This window comes from Aquila chrysaetos, chromosome 15, assembly GCF_900496995.4.
Source record: "Aquila chrysaetos chrysaetos chromosome 15, bAquChr1.4, whole genome shotgun sequence".
Classification (NCBI taxonomy): domain Eukaryota; kingdom Metazoa; phylum Chordata; class Aves; order Accipitriformes; family Accipitridae; genus Aquila; species Aquila chrysaetos.
The window spans coordinates 9,682,054-9,699,584 of record NC_044018.1 but is presented as its reverse complement, the minus strand read 5'-3'; positions in this window follow the sequence as shown (position 1 = coordinate 9,699,584).

Here is a 17,531-nt window from a genome sequence, read left to right as displayed (position 1 = left end):
ACTTTTCTCAGCAGAGGGGAGAAATCCATCAGGGTTCTCTGAGTGGTACTATGCTTCTGTGACTTTAGTTAATAAGGTCCCTTAAGAAGTCTTAAGAGTAATTTTTCTGGTCAAATCAGACTTTTCAACTATTCTTCAACATTGTTTAAAGCTTTCATGATGTTATTTCAGTTACCACAGTTTTTCATGTACTCTTATTTTTTTTCTTATGGCAAAGTGATTCTTTAGTAAATATTTTTTTTGTTGCACTAATTTTGTCTGCAGTGACCTAGCATTAGTTTTAGCTGTAATTTTGTCTCAGAGTCAGTACTCACATGAACTTGCTTCTTAATGTCCTGTTCTCTCTTTCGCTCTCTTGGCGTTAATATGTATGGTGGGAAATGTATGTTATCAAAAAAGGAGTTCTTACAAGCAGAAGTTCATGCATGGATATGTCTCAAAAAAGACTAATTAAAACTTACAAACTGCTTTAACAGTGAACTTTAAATTCATGTTGTGAGGAAAATCTGCTTGCATACCCACAAGAATATTTTCCCATGATATACAAATACCAGTGTACTGTTCTTTTGGGCCTCAGGAAATCAAGGCAACTTGATGGCATTTTATCATTGCAGGCAAAGATACATAAGAAGATTTATTATATGTTCCCAGGCCATATAATGAAGCACACTATTCTATTGCCTCTTAAGCCTTTGGATCTTCTAATGGCAGAACAGATGGAGTTGTTAACTCTCCGAGGAGCCATGTAACACTTTTAAGACTGGCTTTGAGTTTTCCCAGAGATATATATACTCAACCTCTTGCTACTTGTACAATCGCTTGACTATCTCTCTTAAGAGAGACTGCTATTAAACCCTTCTCTGGGTTAGATCAGATTCAAGCCCACTATTTATAATGCATATATAAGCTTCATAACAGATTTCTTTCCCTTCTGAAATAATTGGATGGTTGATGTCAAGAAGAGATGACACATGCCATATCTTTTTACTCATCAGAGTCCCTTGAAAACTTTCAAACCCAGCTTCTCTAACAAGGAGCTGTTCTATAATCTAGACCTAATGAGGTGAACAGTCTTTTGATAAAAAAATCATATCCATAGATGCTGATACTTCTGAAATAGTGCAAACAGTGGGAGTATAAATAGAAAATGTTATAGCTTGTGGCTATGTTTATTTTAATTACCAAACAGTGCCAAGATTTGTTTTCTGGCCTTAAAGCCAAATGGCAAAATTGCAGCACATTCATTTGACTTATCTCTCTTAACCTCTAAAACAGGGTGGCCACATGCAAAGTGTCTAATGATGATGATTCCTGGCCCAGGCTACCTTCTCAAATACACATGTGAAAGTGTTGGTTGGCCCGGGTTAAAATAATTTCAGTATTTATCCGTTAGAGATGATCAAGTTCCACCGCAAGAGCCTGTCCTCTCACACTAATTTGCTCTTCTGAGAGGCTGAGATGGATGGAAATTTGGTTAGTTGGCTGGATATGGGACTAGAAATAATTTGCCTTTGACACTGAAGAAGATACTGGGGTTTTGTTAAATTGTTTAGTTAATAAATTCTTCTGACATGTCGATTTCCTGGTTAGGAATGTGTTTATCTTGAAAGGACATGTGCAGCCTAGGCTGTTTTCACACCACAGGTTTTGTTAAGATACTTTAAGATCCCTTAAATAGAATAAGAAGATATCCCAACACTGTGTGGATGGTATGACCATATACAGATTTAAATGAATATGTAAATTGTGTAGTTTGAATTGAATTATAGAAGGACACTTTTGAACACTGGTTGCTTGTCACTTTGCCCGAGATATATCTTTAGCATCTGCTGCTCATTTGCTCTGCCAGGCCAAGGACTTTGTGGATGTGAAATGAGTCATAAAGTGCTTCCTTTGTACTACTGTCATTCTGGATTTATATTATTAAGAATTCCTAAATTTTGCTAACAATCTTACTATGGAAATTAGAAATAACTAAGCAAATGCAAAAGGTGTTACCCAGCCTGAACAGAATCCCCCTATAATTTGAGACATTCAACACTGTTGTGTTCTATCCTCTTTTCCAAAACACATTGAATTCCCAACTGTTACCCTACTTTCTGTACTATTATTTGCTGACCCTGGACTGCAGACCTAGGAATATTCTCTAACATGGATTCACAGTATACCTGAGCTGCTTTTAACATTATCTTCTTTTACCTTCAAAAGGCCAGTTCTTTTAATGACATTTTGACATAGCTAATATGTTTTAAGTAAAGGACAAAAGACAAAAGAAATCTTTTTACTGATATTTAATTGAAACATTCCTCCAGGAACTTCTATCGATGAAAGGCCAGCCAAGTTTTGCATTCTGTTTCTGTAGTGAATTCTATAGTTGTACAGTTAGGCTTCTACTTGCCATGCTGTCTAAACAGTTTTTTTTCCTCAAGCATGAAGATACTGCTGCTCTGTTTTCTAATTCCCAGAAGATGAAAAAGCAGAGGACTCCCTTTTTTTTTTTTTTTTTTTTTTTAAATGGATTAATTCTTATAACTTTTGAGGGGTATCTTGCTTTCTGACTGCTGAAATTTATTGTGAACTTTCAGTACGAACAACAATAACAAAAGTTATGCCATTTTTCCTTGCTGTCCTGTCTACAGCAAACCTATTGGTTTTGTATTCCTTTCCAATGAAAATCCAGACTTACAAGTGGGTCCAAGCTATAACTAAAGTTTTATAAGAACTGAGGATTCAGTTCTACAAATGATTGCTGAACATGGTTTAAATAGTCTGTATTAGTTGTGTTGAAATCAGTGGAACTGACACTATCCTCTGCCACCAAAATAGGAAGCATTGGACTCATTGGGATTTCTTTTGTCAAAGAAATCCTTTTTGTCCTTTGAAAATGCAGTTCAAGCTGCTACATTTCTCTTGATGCATGCAGTATTTTCCTAGTAAGTGTATAGGTCTGAGTGATTTCTGGTTTTTTTTTTGTTTTGTTTTTTTTTTTTTTTTTTTTTTTTTTTTTTTTTGTTGTTGTTGTTTTGTTTTGTTGTCCTGGCAAAAGTTAATTGAAGAATTTTAATTTAAGCCTAGCCAACCATAGCCAACTAGTTTGCATTTTGCTGGTGTACTTCACATATATGAAGTAAAGCTGAGTGTGTTGTACACTTGAAGTGATATGTTTCTTCTATTCCTTCCTGCAGTATGCACATATTGCTATTCAGCTTCATTTCACACCTTCAGAGTAGAGAAATCTGATTACTTTTCTCTTTGCTATTAGTATATAAACTTTCCATCAAACATGTCCTGGTTTCAGCTGGGATACAGTTAATTGTCTTCCTAGTAGCTAGTACAGTGCTATGTTTTTGAGCTAGGTATGAGAAGAATGTTGATAACACTGATGTTTTCAGTTGTTGCTAAGTAATGTTGAGTCTAAAGTCAAGGATTTTTCAGCTTCTGATGCCCAGCCAGCGAGAAGGCTGGAGGGGCACAAGAAGTTGGCACAGGACACAGCCAGGGCACCTGACCCAAAGTGGCCAACGGGGTATTCCATACCATGGGACGTCACGTCTAGTATATAAACTGGGGGGATCGCCGCTTGGGGACTGACTGGGTGTCGATTGGTGGGTGGTGAGCAATTGCACTGTGCACCATTTGTATATTCCAATGCTTTTATCATTACTGCTGTCACTTCACTTTTTATTAGTATTATCATTATTAGTTTCTTCTTTTTATATTCTATTAAACTGTTCTTATCTCAACCCACGAGTTTTACTTCTTTTCTCGATTTTCTCCCCCATCCCACTGGGGGTGGGGGGTGGGGGAGTGAGTGAGCAGCTGCGTGGTGCATAGTTGCTGGCTGGGGTTAAACTACAACAAACAGAAAGCTTCCCTACAAGCCAGTGCAGCACCTTTGCACTCTACGTGCCTGAACAGAGATTCACCACTTGAAGAAGCTGCTTATTATTGTCACAGACATATGCACATTCCCTGAGATATTATCACTGCTTATCTAAATGTTATATTGGAGTTTCTAGAGCCCTCTTTAAAAAATAGCTTCCTTTTAAAAGGAGAACACAAATGCAGAATTCTAATATTTGTGGCCCATCAACTAGTGAAACCAAGCAGAGAAAGAAATGGGATTCTCGTCCCCACCTCCAACCCTATGTTATACATTTTTACTTTAGAAAACCTTTTCAACAAAAAATTCAGAAATGGCTCATTCTTCTGGGCCCATGAATTCTGCATGTTTGGGTTATGTTTAACATCTGAGGGGAAAGGTTCAATTATCCAGAACAACTGTTGTTTTTGACACTATCCTGAGTACGGCTGGCTAAGCTCAGATTTCCCAGTTCCTGGGCAAGTGTTCCAGCCATCCGCCTAATGCTTGGAGAGCATATGGCAGCACCACCAAGAGCAGCAGCTTTCAAGAAAACAGTACTCTTGCTCTTTCTGCATAATAAAGACAAGAAAATGCATTATATAGTTTCGGGTTTTGAATCTTCTTTTACAAACACATGTGGGGATGAAATTCAACTTCTGGCCACCTATAAATTAGGTGTCTAGTCTAAGGGGGTCATCAGACTTGTCTTCATAGTGAACAATGAGAGTTAAATGCCATCAGAACTCAGTCCATCCTGTCTTAAAAATAGGTTAAAATAGATGGAATGAATGATCTACTATAAATTTTTATCTCTCTCCAAGATATAGCCTAGACAATTAACTTTAATTTTAAAACCAACCTTCAGACACCTGAAGTTAAGAAAGACGAGTCTCACTTTTATAGGGATTGAATGAATAACATGAATGTGTACTTTAGGGTACTATTAGGCTGGGGTGATATAAAATGAAATCTTTTCAGAGGTTTGCATAATGTATAAGATTTTTTTCCCTAAATTTCCCTCTTCCTTATGATTTCAAGGTATTGTAAATGTACAGTCTAGAGCTGCTGAAGTGCGTGGTCACTTGGAGGCTACTGGAGACTGCAGGAGACTACTATCATGTACTCACTATTTTTCATCTTAATTGGTGATCAAGGAAAATTGGATTTCCTGAATAAGAATGATTTGTTGTCTTCATTGTGGCTAACTGAATAGTTATATAATTGTCAGGAGTCAGTTTGTGTTCTGCCTCTTGAACAAATGAGTCTGCCAAAGTCTCAATTCTCTCTGTTAAGTTTGTGGGTTTTATCATATACTAGTCTTTTAATATGTTTTAATTATGATCTGGCACTGAAATCACTGCATTAACTAAAGAGTCCAGATGTTTCAGCTTTACAAACCCTGTGATTTTAATCTGCAGTGTTGCATCATCAGCATTTCTAACAGTTACATGCTAGCTAATAAGGAATCATCTGTAAGAACACTTTGTCTTCTGTATTGTCAGACGGTTTTATAGTCTCCACATCACAAAGCAATGCTGTGTGCTTTTCAGACTGTCAGTACTTGATATGATTGGGAAGTGGATTTTACTGTAATCTCTGTCAGAGTCAATGGGCAGCTGAAGTTGTTTTTTGAACTCCTGATACTCCTTTGATGTTAATTGCTTAAGTGAAAACTTAGAAAAGGCAATTACTGTTGTAAGCATCTTTTTGACTCATGTATTATGTTTTTATTGGTATATCTGAGCTGAAATTTTTGTACTCTGGATTTAAGTGCAATCAGTTTTTCCTTCAAAAGTGTCTGTTTTGTGTTTGTGTATTGAACTCACTGCTCAACAAAGAAAAGTATTAGCATGTCCACATTACTGTGAAAGCTTTCTTTCCCATTATACTCAAGTGGCAGCTCCACTTCTACGATTTTGTAAGGACACATAAGGACAACTGATTGACTTTCCTTTTCTGATAAAAGATGTACCAACCGATGAGAGACACCAAAGCCACATACTCTGCCATATTCTACCTGATAATAATTGTTAATAATTCTGTACTTATATTTATTTTTTCTACAAACTTTTCGTTTCTTTGGTTTTTCAGAAGCATTTTTGTGTGATGAAGACATGCAATCATAACCATCAGTGCTCCATTTTCTTATCAAAGTTGAGGAATTGTATGTTGTGGTTTAAGCCCAGCCAGCAACAAAGCACCAGGAGGCCGCTCGCTCACTCCTCAGGTGGGATAGGGAGGAGAATCAGAAAGGAGAAAAAAAAAAAAGGTAGAACCTCATGGGTTGAGATAAGGACAGTTTACTGGCACAACACAAGGAGGGAAGTTACAATAATAACAATAGTACTAATAAAAAGAATATACAAAATGAGTGATGCGCAATGCAATTGCTCACCACCCCTGCTGCGGTAGCACCCCGACCCCCCAGCCCACTCCCCAGTTTTATACTGAGCATGACGTCACATGGTATGGCATATGCCCTTGGCTAGTTCGGGTCAGCTGTCCTGGCTGTGCCCCCCCTCCCCAGCTTCCTGTGAAAACTATCTCCATCCCAGTTGAACCCAGGACAATATATTATGCATTTTGTTTGCCATTTCTTTTTCTGTTTTTTTTTAATAATTCATCTACAAACTGTGGCAGGAGGGGCAGCATGATTTATGCAGTGAAATTTAGCTTTGAATTGAGATACTTAAGCCTATTTGTTCACAAGGTCTATCTTCATAAGAACTAACATTTAAGTTCCTGTTACAGTTAACGGAGAAATAGTTGATGTAGTCCTTGGTGTCTAGAAAGCTGATTGCCACTAGCGCATCTATATGAGCAAATTAAACAGAGAGAAGGTGTGGGCTCATGTATTGGATGCTAGTCGTCTGCACTATTAAATTGTCCTCAGTCTAGTTTAACTTATTCCAGGCAGTGCTCACCTGAAAAATTCCCAGGCGTGTTTTGAAACATAGCATAGATCAGAGACTATTTACAACAGGTAATTTGGATGGTGCCAACGTGTTTTGGACCAGGTTGGACAGAGAGTAATAATAAGGACATAATTATACTATACTAGTTGACCCCCAGGCCTGCACAGTTCAGGTTTGCTTAAGGGTTTGCTTTGGTTACCCACAGGCAGATGTCTGCTGCCACCTGAGATGCTCCAGCAAGCCCTGTCTAGTCCTCAGTGCTCTCTCTAACAGGACATGGAACTCCACTATATTCTCTGCCGTATCTGTGAGCAGTCTGTAAATGTTTCAAATAACTTAGTGTACCTCAAATGATACTAGATATTTATGTGAGGCTGACTGAATCAAGACCTACGTGTCTTCTTTAGGGTAAGCTGAAAAGCTGTCCATTTTCTATTAACTCTGTTGTCTTAAGAGTCTTATATGGCACCAGGCTACTGTATTTAGTCAACTGAATATGTTCTAGGAATCTTAAATAATTTTAGCTCAGGCTTTGATACAGTTTAGGTCAGTTTACAAAGGTCTATATTTAAAGCCTCATTTTCAGGAAAGGAATATATATTTGTAGGGTACTATGAAGGCCATTTTGAGTTGCCTGTTTTGGGATGAGATGACTTGCATTCTACAAGTCCTCTTCCTTTCCAGTGAATATAAAGAGACTCTATGCAACTAATTTAGAAATAGATGTCCATACTGTAGATATTCAAGGTTATTAGCCCTCACTAACACTTTGCATTATAATGACTTCTCTTTCCAGGAGTATAAACAGCATTACTAAGCTGTTTGTTTTGCCAGTGTACCATATCACTTTCAATCATATTTGTGTGGCCAGATATTGTTTATGCGTATGTAGATCTCCCACTCGCTTTGTGAATTCAGCTGACCTACCACAGGTACTCATGACTACCTCTGATGACAAGGTCAATTGTTTGCAGGCCTTGCCATTTCCTTGCAGCTTCTTTTTTATATTTGCCCACAGTTTTCCACTTGTGTGACAGCATGTGAGTATCGTGCTTGTGCATCTTTCAATCCTTGGACATTTTCCAGCTTCTCTACTAACCGCAGTGGCTATGTTGCCAGCTGCTCTAACAGAGGTGTAATCATAAACTGGTTGTTATACTGTCTACTCGGGTTTGTCGCTTTTTGCTAATGTCAGCATGGGATTGAATTGGAAGTTTTCTGGCAGTTTCTGGCCCTATTATACACACAATGTTCCTGTCTCTTCTCATTTCTTCATGTGAGTGAAGAAGTGTGTTGAGTTGCACTAGGCTCTCTACAGCTGTCTGCGAGTCCTATTTAGTTTAAATTAAGCCTGGGTTCTTCTGCTATCTTAAGGGGAAGTGAATCTCAAACATATGATGCTTTGACTTCTTCTTATTTTTTCTGTCTTCAGTTAACAATTCCAAGACTTCATTGACCACCCTTTCTATTGTGTAAACCTTATTTGTAGCTTCCAGGGTTCCTGCTCCGCCTATACGAAGCTCAAGTCTGATGAAGCCGAGAGATGAATGAGGAGAATATTTATTTTAAAGATGTTTTCCTTAAATTTTAGCAGTTTGGAGGTATTTCATAAGAACCCTTCTGTCCGTGCTTTGGTCTTAGCCTCTCACAGGTCTCTAGCCAGTATCTGAATGTCCCTTGGAAACTGGTATTAGTGACATCCCTTTCTTTTCTTTCTGTCTTTGTCTTTTGCCCCCATTTGACTTCCTCACAAATGGAGAACATCAGGAACCAACATCCTCCTATTCCCTCATCTCAGCCTTTAGGAGTCAATTAAAATCCTGTGCTCCCTGTGCTCCCTTTGCATCTTTGCTTTAAAAAGAAAATTAGTCCTTCCTTCTGCTGTGTTCCTCTCCCCACCTACCCATTTCACAGTGAGTAAAAATAGGCCTCCTTAAATCTCCTACACCATCTCATGTGTATTGAAATTGCCATCTCATATGTATTGAAATAATTCCCAATGTTTGGAATATTTTATTTCACTCCTCGCTACCTAATATTTTCAAGTTTCTATGACCGGCTGTATTATTCTCTTGAACAGTGTAATTTTGAACTGGTTTGTGACAGGAAACAGGAGTGGATTTACTAAGGTGGCTAGTGTAAGTGTAAGTCTAAGAGTAATGTAGCCCAGATTAATAACCCGGAGGATAGTATGCACTTTCCTAGTTCCACTGCGTAATGTCCATTTTCACGTTAACTACCCTAAATTTCCTTCTCTCTCTCTTTTTTTTTTTTTCAGTGAGGAAATTCGAGTTTGTATTCTTAGCTCCACTTGACAGCAACTAGAGCTATCACAAAATCATAGAGCTTGGGAAAGGGCCTTGGAGGCAGTGGCTGTCGCTGGTTGTATGCTAGGCATGTATCTCCAACATGGAAAAGAGTACCCCTGGAGAGCCGTATGATAGGCTGGGCAAGGGAGAGAAATCCCATTGTGTCTCATATCTCTACGTTCCACTTTACATGTGAGAGGCTATAGGCTGTCAATGCCCATTGCATTCCTATTTCCTGGTATTACAAAAGTATGTTTTGGTTGTTAAGATTCTATCCTATAAGCCTTACTTTTAGTTTGACCTTTTTCAGAGCCAAGACCATGCCATCATCCGCCTAATTAGCTATTTCTTCGCAGATATTTTGTGAACATGTCTCATTTCTCAGTTTTAGATTCTGAGTCTGATTTGATGAGCTAATGATCCTATTAGTAGACTCAGCATGGTAGTGACATTTTCAGAAATAGTATATAGGAAAAGATTGGGAAATAGGTTGTGTTTCTTACACATTACTCATATTCTTCCTGCTCCATCCTTCCAAAGAATCTGCATGGTGACATTTTGAGGATAAATAGAATAAAAATATTTTATAACTGGGTGGCAACATTCTGCTGATTTTGAGTTTGCACAAGTAAACTGCTCTTGGGGTCAGAATATCTTGCTTCATTCCTAATTACCTAAGAGTTGGTTTTTTTTACTGTCTGCAACATTTTGCTATATTTGTTTTCATTTGAACTAAATTGTGGCTGGAAATATCCTTTCTATTTCTTATTACGCCAATTTTCTATCCCATTTTTTATGAAAAAGTCAGACTCTGACTTTAGCAGCTAAGCTGTGGCTTGAGCAGCTAAGGACTCAATTGGTATTCAGAGGTATGTTTCCAAATTTTAACTATTAGTTCTGCAGTTAGAGGGAGACAGTTTTCCTGTGGAAGAAAGGAGTGGGAGGCAGCAGCCACAGGGAATGGAAAGTTCTGAAGATATGTTTTACTGCTTTGATAAGGGCTATGATTTTAATCAGTCTTCTGCCAACATGGACAAAATCATTCCACTTCTGAGTAGCCCCGGGTATATAGAGTAGGTACAATACTCAGTTGGTAGTGTATGTGAGCAGAGCTGACAGAGAAAGCATGATGTGACGTTCTCATGGTTAGCAGATATGAAAATTGGCAGCTGGATATTTCCTGTCATGTGCTATCTTCTGCTTTTATCAGTGCTATCAGAAAACCTAGTAAGTAACAAACATATACGTTAAGTCCTTACATTCACTGTTTCATCTGGGTATGATTTTTCTTAACTACCACTGTGATTAGCAGCAGTAGGAGGAGTACTGTTAAAGTTATAATCCTTACCACACGGATATTCACAAGAAAAAGAATCTTAATGTGAATATAACTTAGACCAAAGCATTGATGAATTTGGAAAATTAATTAATTCTCCAGTATTTTCAAGTGCCTAGCAATGCTGATTGAGGAAAGGACACATGGTTTATGTTGAAGCCAGCTTTCCATGTATCCAATACGACTGTCATTTGCGCATAGTGCCAAAGCATCACAAAGAATTGGTATTATGATTATACACTTTCAACTCCAAAGGATTTTTTAAGTTCCTGGCATAACTGACTATATTTATTAGTCTTGTATTTTAAATTCAATATTCTCATCAAACAAAAAAATCAAATTTAAGATAAAGCACTTTTCCCTTCTTTTTTATAATGACCTTATTTAGACATTTCAAAGTCATGATTGAAAAATACCATAACCTTTTAATGGTCTTGCTTTCTTAGAAGACCTCATCTGGTGTAAAATTATATTTTTCTCCTTTCTGTAGTTTTTTTATGTAACACAGCACTGCTAAATTTGTAGAGTTATATTCAGGCTTTTCTCCCGACAGCTTGTAACATCCACTTTAATATGACTGACTATATACCCTATCTTTTGGACTTGCACCTTGCCTATCCTCTGTGCTGCTTAAATGTCTCATGAGTAAATACGTATCCACTTAAAAAAAGAGACAAAACAAAACAAAAAAACCCTCAAATGACCTACAGTTCTCTGAGTTATAATTTGTCATATCTTTTTTTTTTTTTTTAAATCTCCATGAAACCCATTTGCTATACCTTTCTTCCTTGAATTTGCTTTTGCTGTCAGTCTAATGACTTACACTTACTAGGATTTACTCTTTGGAATAGTACTCAGGGTCCTTTCAGTTCATCTTCTATTCCCATATAATTTACTTCCATTACATTTTTCTCTTCCAGAACATCTAGAGCGCTCTTAGACCTTTTCTTTCACTCTCCTTTTCAACCTGAAGCCTTTCACATAAAAACTTGTTATTACCTAGCACAGTGCTAACATCCTCTTGCTCCTCCAGATTTTAGATGTCTCTCTGAACATTTTGCTGCAGAAGAATTTCATATAACACAATATTTTTTATTTGTATTATTTTTTTCTACAAAGCTGTGTTTTCAGTATCCCCAAATACTTAAGAGTCATGGAGTCATTCAGATTGGAAGGGACCTTCAGAGGTCTCTAGTCCAAACTCCTGCTCAGAGCAGGGTCAATGCTGAATTCAGACTGGGTTCCTTAGGACATTGTCCTGTCATGTTTTGAAAACCTCCAAGAACTGAAAATTAACAGCTTCTCTGTGTGACCTTTGCCAGTGTTCATTCTCACAGTGAAAATTCATTGCTTTATGCCCAATCAGGACTTCCCCATTTCAATTCATGACCACTGTCTCTCCTCAACTCACTGTGTACCTAAGTAAAGAGACTTGATTCATCTTCTTGGTAAGCTACCCATATGTGGTGGAAGGCTGCAGTTAGACAGCCCAGTATCTTGTTAGCCTTCATTACTGCTATAGTGCACTATTGACTCATATATAGACTACTGTTAGCTAGGACCCCCAGGTCATTTCCTGCAGAGCTGTCCTCATTCACATGGTCCCCAGCCTGGATCAACACAAGGGATTATTTCTACCCCAGTACAGGACTTTGCATTTGTCCTTGTTGAATTTCACAAGGTTCTTCTTGAATCATTCCTCCAGCCTTTCTTTGTCTCTCTTTTGATGCAGCATTCTGGGCTGCATCAAAAGAAGTGTGGCTAGCAGGTCGAAGGAGGTGATTCTCCCCCTCTACTCCGCTCTAGTGAGACCCCACCTGCAGTACCGCGTTCAGCTCTGGGGTCCCCAACGTAAGAAGGACAGGGACCTGCTTGAGTGGGTCCAGAGGAGGGCCATGAAGATGATCAGGGGGCTGGAGGACCTCGCCTATACAGGCTGAGAGAGTTGGGTTTTTTAGCCTGGAGAAGAGAAGGCTCTGGGGAGGCCTTATAACAGCCTTCCAGTACTTGAAGGGGGCCTACAGGAAAGATGGGGAGGGACACTTTAACAGGGAGTGTAGTGATAGGATGAGGGGTAACAGTTTTAAACTGAAAGGGGGTAGATTTAGATTAGATAATAGGAAAAAATTCTTTACTGTGAGGGTGGTTAGACACTGGAGCAAGTTGCCCAGAGAAGCTGTGGATGCCCCATCCCCGGAAGTGTTCAAGGCCGGGTTGGATGGGGCTTTGAGCAACCTGGTCTAGTGGAAGGTGTCCCTGCCCATGGCAGGGGGGTTGCAACTAGGTGATCTTTAACATCCCTTCCAACCCAAACCATTCTGTGATTCTCTGAATGGCAGTCCTGCCCTTTACTGTCCACTCCAAATTAGCGTCACCTGAAAATTTGCAGAGGGTTACTTCTGCATCCTTCTCTAGGTCACTGATAAAAAACAGGATGAGTCCCAGAATAGACCCCTGAGAAACTCTACTTGTAAGTACCCTCCAGGTAGAGTATGAACCATTATTTATTATCCTTTGAACCCAACTATTCAAGTAGTATTTCACCCATCTAGTAGTTCATCTAGTAGTTAAATAGATCATATACCAACTTAAAGATGTGCAGGAGACCTTGTGAAAAGCCTTACTAAAGTCAAGATACACAACGATTTGTGCTCTGGACCCTTCACCAGCTTCATTGCTCTTCTTTGGACGTGCTCCAGCACCTCAATGTCTTTCCCGTAGTGAGGGGCCCAAAACTGAACACAGTAGTCGAGATGCAGCCTCACCAGTGCAGAGTACCAGGGGACGATCACCTCCCTGCTGCTGCTGGCCACACTATTTCCGATACAGGCCAGGATGCTACTGGCCTTCTTGGCCACCTGGGCACACTGCTGGCTCATATTCAGCCGGCTGTCCACCAACACCCCCAGGTCCTTTTCCACCAGGCAGCTTTCCAGCCACTCTTCCCCAAGCTTGTAGCGTTGCATGGGGTTGTTGTGACCCAAGTGCAGGACCCGGTTAACTGTTATCATCTCATTATCCATTTACAACTTCTCCAATACTTGTGCAATTCTTTTTAATACCTTATGAAATCAAACACAGATGAAATAATTTTTAACCAATTAATAAAAATGTCAGTTGTTTAAAGAAAAATTGAAGCAAATCTCTTTTCTTTAGTCATTAAATAGCCTTCCTTCTATATCTGTGTTTTTTAGTGTCTGGTTTTGACTGGGATAGAGTTAATTGTCTTCCTAGTAGCTGGTACAGTGCTATGTTTTGAGTTCAGTGTGCGAAGAATGTTGATAACACACTGATGTTTTCAGTTGTTGCTAAGTTGTGTTTATACCAAGCCAAGGATTTTTCAGCTTCTCATGCCCAGCCAGCAAGAAGGCTGGAGGGGCCCAAGAAGTTGGGAGGGGACACAGCCAGGGCAGCTGACCCAAACTGGGGTCCCCCAAAGGGATATTCCATACCATGTGACATCATGCCCAGTATATAAACTGGGGGGAGTTGGCCAGGACAGGTGGATCGCTGCTTGGGAGCTAACTGGGCATTGGTTGGTGAGTAGTGAGCAACTGCATTGTGCATCACTTGTTTTGTATATTCCAATTCTTATTCTTATTATTGTCATTTTATTATTGTTATTACTATCATTATTAGTTTCTTCCCTTCTGTTCTACTAAACCATTCTTATCTCAACCCACAAGGTTTACTTTTTTCCCAATTCTCTCCCCCATCCCACTGGGTGGGGGGGGGGAGTGAGTAAGCGGCTGTCTGGTGCTTGGTTAAACCACAACATTCAGTCAATGGCAATAGGCATTTAAGGAAGGATGACAAAGCGTCGTTAAAGAGTTGCTGTTGATGAGCTCTATACCTAGCTTGTCCAGTATTTTAATTCATATTTCAGATACAGTAGATACTTCTTCGTGCAAGTTTGCATCAATTTTACCAAGACATCCTTCCAAATAATCATATCATTTACTTGGATGGTACACTATGCAATAGTCTTTGCACAGCCTACTGAAAATATGCACTGCTGGATGTTCATTTTTACTCCCATCTTTTTTGTTTTTTGAAGGATTCCAATTATTTTCGACATTCTTACAATATAAGGGTAAGCAGCTTAATTTTTTAAATGTCCATTTCCTTTCTTCTTAGTTCTGCCACACCTGATCACTTTTATCAATCTTTTCTTATAGTGTTACTGAAAAAGTTGGTGGTGGGTTGACCCTGGCTGGACGCCAGGTGCCCACCAAAGGCATTCTATCACTCCCCCTCCTCGGCTGGACAGGGGAGAGAAAATATAACAAAGGGCTTGTGGGTCGAGATAAGGACAGGAGAGATCACTCACCAATTACCATCACAGGCAAAACAGACTCAGCTTGGGGAAAATTAACTCAATTTATTACAAATCAACCAGAGTAGGGTAACGAGAAATAAACCCAAATCTCAGAACACCTTCCCTCCACCCCTCCCTTCTTCCCGGGCACAACTTCACTCCTGGATTCTCTACCAACCCCCGCCCAGCAGCACAGGGGGACGGGGATGGGGTTTACGGTCAGTTCATCACACGCTGTTTTCTGCCGCTTCATCCTCCTCAGGGGGAGGACTCCTCACACTCGTCCCCTGCTCCAGCGTGGGGTCCCTCCCACAGGAGACAGTCCTCCACGAACTTCTCCAACGTGGGTCCTTTCCACAGCATGCAGTCCTTCAGGAGCACACTGCTCCAGCGTGGGGGTCACAAGTCTTGCCAGAAAACCTGCTCTGTGGGCTCCTCTCTCCACGGGGCCACAGGTCCTGCCAGGAGCCTGCTCCAGCGCGGGCTTCCCACGGGGTCACAGCCTCCTTCGGGCGCCCACCTGCTCCGGCGTGGGGTCCTCCCCGGGCTGCAGGTGGAGATCTGCTCGCCCGTGGACCTCCCTGGGCTGCAGGGGGACAGCCTGCCTCCCCATGGTCTTCATCACGGGCTGCAGGGGAATCTCTGCTCCGGCGCCTGGAGCACCTCCTCCCCTCCTTCTGCACTGACCTGGGGTCTGCAGGGCTGGGGCTCTCACGTATTCTCACTCCTCTCTCCAGCTGCCGTTTTCTGTCCCAGCAACTTTTTTCCCTTCTTAAAAATTTTATAACAGGGGCGTTACCACTATCATTGATTGGCTCGGCCTTGGCTGGCGGCGGGTCCGTCTTGTAACTGGCTGGTATTGGCTCTCCCTCTTGAACACAGGGGAAGCTTCCAGCAGCTTCTTACAGAAGCCACCCCTGTAACCCCCAACCCCCCCCCCCCCCCCGCCACCAAAACCTTGCCACACAAAGCCAATACAAAGTTAAAGAACACAGTCCTTACTTCTACCTACCATTCTTCTAGCTTTACCTTTACTTAGCATGTTATGTGGATGGAATCTGAGCAAATTTGTTAAGCTCATTAACCAATAGTTGTAAAATCCATCCTTCCCTGGTGCTTTTCAATTATGTAATTTTCTTTTGCATTCTCTGTTCACTTCATTTTCATAAATGATACCTCTTCATGTATTATTATAGATGTATTTGTCTAACCACAGTGCTTCAAAATTTTGATTGCTGACTGGAACCCCATTGTGCTCAGTGCTGGATACATACGGATCAATAATGAAGTAAACCTGTCTGTACTATGAAAAGTATCAGAATAAGATGAGAGACAACATATGGATACAAAGAGATAGGAAAAAAACCACACAAGAAGACTTATTTTCACTGTTTTATAAGTATGTCCTGACTCCCCCATTTTTTTTAATTTGTATTTTCATTCTAACTGACTCATGTCTGAGAAATAAACATTTTTTTTAAAATTGGTTTGACATTTTAAAAAATCCACGTAGCTGTTGCTTGTGTTTTTAAATCTACAGGTGAGGACTCTGAAGAATAACTTTAGGATTAAGAGGACATTGTCATTGTTGGAACTTTTTTGGAGAGGCTGGACAGCAAAAGTCTTGGCTGTATTTTACTTGTGTGTCTCTAACTAATGACTTTCTGATCTATACCATTCTATTATAGGGACAGGAATAAACCAAATTTTGGCCTGTAATTGGGCTACTTTGGGATAACTGACATATTTGCAGGGTTCCTATCTTTTTAATCTTATTGTATTTCACAGTATTATTTTAGTTGGAGATCGCTTAAACCTGTTTTGTCTTAATATTATGTGAATTTGAAAGGATATTATATTTCTCACTTCTAGAACACTACTTCAGTTCTGCATATGCTCTCTAGACTTGTACTCTTGAACCCAGTATGGTTGGAGGCTGGATTTTCCCAGTGCGCTTTGAGAACAGATAGTTCTGACAGGTGGTGAATTTTGAATTTGTTTTCATACTTCTTTAGATCATGCAGCTGAGCCATCAGCAACAGTACTACAGTTCAGTACTTGTACAAGCCAGCCCAATAGCTACTGTTTTAGAGAGGGAGGATAAGCAGATAAGCAACAATGATTCTGGGGCTATTCCTGTGGTCATAAAACTTAGCCATAATATTTTGCTCAGATCTATGGTAGAATTCATAAATGTCATTCTTCTGAATTCTGTACAGACCACACTTCATAAATTGTCCTTAGGATGGACTGTGTGATCCTCAGCATGCTTCTGTGCAACGTGAGGAAGGATAAGGAAGTGGTGAGTGTAGCTCTAAAGAAATACAATCTATTTTACACTATTGGTTATTATAGAAGGCGGCTTAGATAACTTTGGCTCAGTTGGACATCCCTGTATGAATACTCTGAGTGGATGGCTCCTCTCAGGCATAGTATGTGTTAGGGAGGTCTAGGAAAGGAACAAGTTCAAGTCGAAGTGTAGAACATGCTAAAAAGCAGTGGTTTTAATTTACAGGAAATTTTAAGTGAATGTTAAAGTTCGTTCCTGTCCACATTGAATCAAAAGCATTTGTTGTCCCTATATGTCTACTGGTAGCTCTTGGATACTGTATCTGCTTAGGGCAATTGGTGTTCCTGTCAATTTCCAAAATAATCCCCGCCATTAGACTGATGATACTGTCATTTCCACTGGGCAGTTGCAGAGGACTTGGCTCTTGAGCAGCTGTATGAGTCCGATTTGAGTATTTCATAGTTTGTGAGATGCCTGTCCCTATGGCAGATCTACCAG